Here is a 2,530-nt window from a genome sequence, read left to right as displayed (position 1 = left end):
TATTCTGTTAAAACAAAAGGGGATGGGAGGAGAGGGATGGACGTCAACGTTTATTTAGTACCTTTTTGTCTCTTTCATAATGTTTCCAATATCGATGGCAAAATTAAAAAAAACAACTCATATAGCTCCACTTCTTTTAAAACCAGGAGATTATTAGACCTTATCTCTGCCTGCTTTCCTTTTTATCACAATAGCTGATTCTTTTTTTTTTTTACTTTTAAACAAGTATTTAATAAATTGGGAAGTCAATCAACATTCAAATAGCATAGAAAAGAAAATCAGCGCTCATAGGGATTTACCAGTTTTGTTCAGGTTCAGACCACATGTCAAAAGCCTCATCTGCCCATAAATGAAAAAAAAAAACACATAGGGTTATTGGGAAGTTATTACACTGTCCTTTAAAGACACCAAGATGAGGAGAACTGTAGTCTAACTTTCTCAGCAAATTCACCATTCTGTGTCTAGGGCACCTTAACATAGGCTCTTTGGCAGCTCCTCTGTGTCAACCTGCCTCAGAAGACTGAGCCAATAAGCAACTGGAATTTCTCTTTACTTTTATTCCCTCAACTGTCTTACTTTGGAATGACGTTTAAGTGTAGTTTTCTCTCCTAACTCAAAGAATTGAAGATTACAACTAGTGCAAGTTAAGGCATTGATCACTCAAGTTATTTTTCCCCTTCAACAGCCCAGACAGAAGGCAATGTCTCAAAACTGCGTCTCACTTCAGTAGCATATCTCATATGGTAACATAGTAACCTTGGTTCAAATTTCCTAGAATGCAAGAATCTTAAGATTTTACACTGCTTGATTCTTTGCTTTTTTGGTGCCTGGTGATTTTGAAGTTTTTGCTGTGATCCAAGGATGTTCAAGGAATTCCTTTAGTGTCAGCCTGTGGTAAGGATTATGTTTCAAAAGTCTTGAAATGAGATCCCAAGCTCCTTCTGTTACAAAATCAAGGAATTTCTAATCAACCTTTGAAATGCTTTTGTAAGTTTCTTGATAATGTTTCTGCCTCAAAAGGAAGTTTTCCAACTAGAAATTCATGACACAAAACTCCAAGACTCCATAGGTTCACCTTTTCATTGTTCATCCTGCCTCCATCATATCAGGAGTTAGATAGTCATGTGTGCCACGAAGAGTTGTCCTCCTAGATGATGGAGCATAAACTGACCAGCCCAAATCCACAATGTTCAGCTCTCCATATGATCCAAGTAGTAAGTTCTCTGGCTTAGTATCTCGATGAATCACCTTTCTTAGTGGCAGTATGATAAGGTATCTGCCAGTTCTGTGATATAAATAGCCATTCTTTGTTCATCAAACTTTGGAAGCTTGTGAAGCTCTCTATAGACTTCTCCACAAAGTGCATATTCTAGAATCAGTTAAACTCTTGTGGCATCATGAAAATAACCATATAATAACCGTATTAGGATGCCTAAGATGAAACTGTATTTCTACTCACCCCAGCTGATGTTCAACTGCTTTCTCCAGTTGGGCCTTAAAGAGTACTTTAAGATCCAGGAACAACTTCCTTTGTTTCTCTCATGCCAAGTAAATATTTCCAAACTTCCCTTTTCCCAAAGGGTGACCAATTTCAAAATTATCCAATGCTCATTGCCTTTTTTCCCTTGTTTTTCTGCCTTGATGTCTCTCCCTTTCTAGAAGTGCTTGTAGACACTGATGTCCAAGATTGCTCAGTGTTTAGAGTGCTATTTGGTGAACTTGATGTGGCTGTTGAGTCTGAATTGCTTTATGACTAGTGACATTCATTTATGCCTGGAAAGAAACTAGAAGAGTATTTGAGGAACATGAGATTTGTTGAGCTTACCTACTACTTGCAGGTAACCAATTCTGAGAAGAAATCTGCTGAGTCACAGCAGATTGTGAGTCCACAAGAGGAGTTGTCTTGTTGCTGGGTCCGGAAACACTGTATTCTTTAGATTTGTCCATGTTGACCCCCTACTGCCTCAAGTAAGGTCCTCACAGAAGTTTGCTGGAAAGGTGAAATAAGACAAATTCTACTGATTATTTCTCCTTTTTTGAATTTAATTCAATTTTATCTTCAGGTTTGAATTCTCTTCTTTTCCCTTCAACCCTCTGGCACATTGAAAAAACAATAAAAACAAAACTCATTACAAATATGAAGAGAAAAGAGACAGAGACAGAGAGAGAGAGAAAGAGAGAAGGAGAGAGAGAAGGAAAGGAAGGAAGGAAGGAAGGAAGGAAGAAGGGAGAAATGGAGAGAGAGGGGTTTAATTTGCATCTGAGTTCATCCACTCTGTCTGTGGGAGTGGATAGCATATTTTATCATGACTCCTCCGGAATTGTGGCTGGTTATTATATTGATAAAAGTTAACTAAGTTTTTCAAAGTTGATTACTTTTTACAATATTGTTGTTATTAATTAATTAAAAGATGTTCTCCTGGTTCTGCTCACTTTACTTTGCATCAGTTCATAAACTCTTCCAATGCGTTTTTCTGAAATCTTTCCCTTCACCATTCCTTATAGGAAAATAGTATTCCCACATTCATAT

General features: G+C 37.4%; 1 pseudogene; it reads right to left on the bottom strand.

Moving 5' to 3' along the window:
- Window positions 1-787: 787 nt before the first annotated feature.
- Window positions 788-1,947, bottom strand: LOC114032148 (annotated as a pseudogene).
- Between the last annotated feature and the right edge of the window lie 583 nt (window positions 1,948-2,530).

The sequence above is a fragment of the Vombatus ursinus genome, unplaced genomic scaffold, assembly GCF_900497805.2.
Source record: "Vombatus ursinus unplaced genomic scaffold, bare-nosed wombat genome assembly UNPS02015403.1, whole genome shotgun sequence".
NCBI lineage: Eukaryota > Metazoa > Chordata > Mammalia > Diprotodontia > Vombatidae > Vombatus > Vombatus ursinus.
The sequence above is the reverse complement of the archived record's forward strand: the minus strand, read 5'-3'. Positions and strand labels throughout refer to the sequence as shown.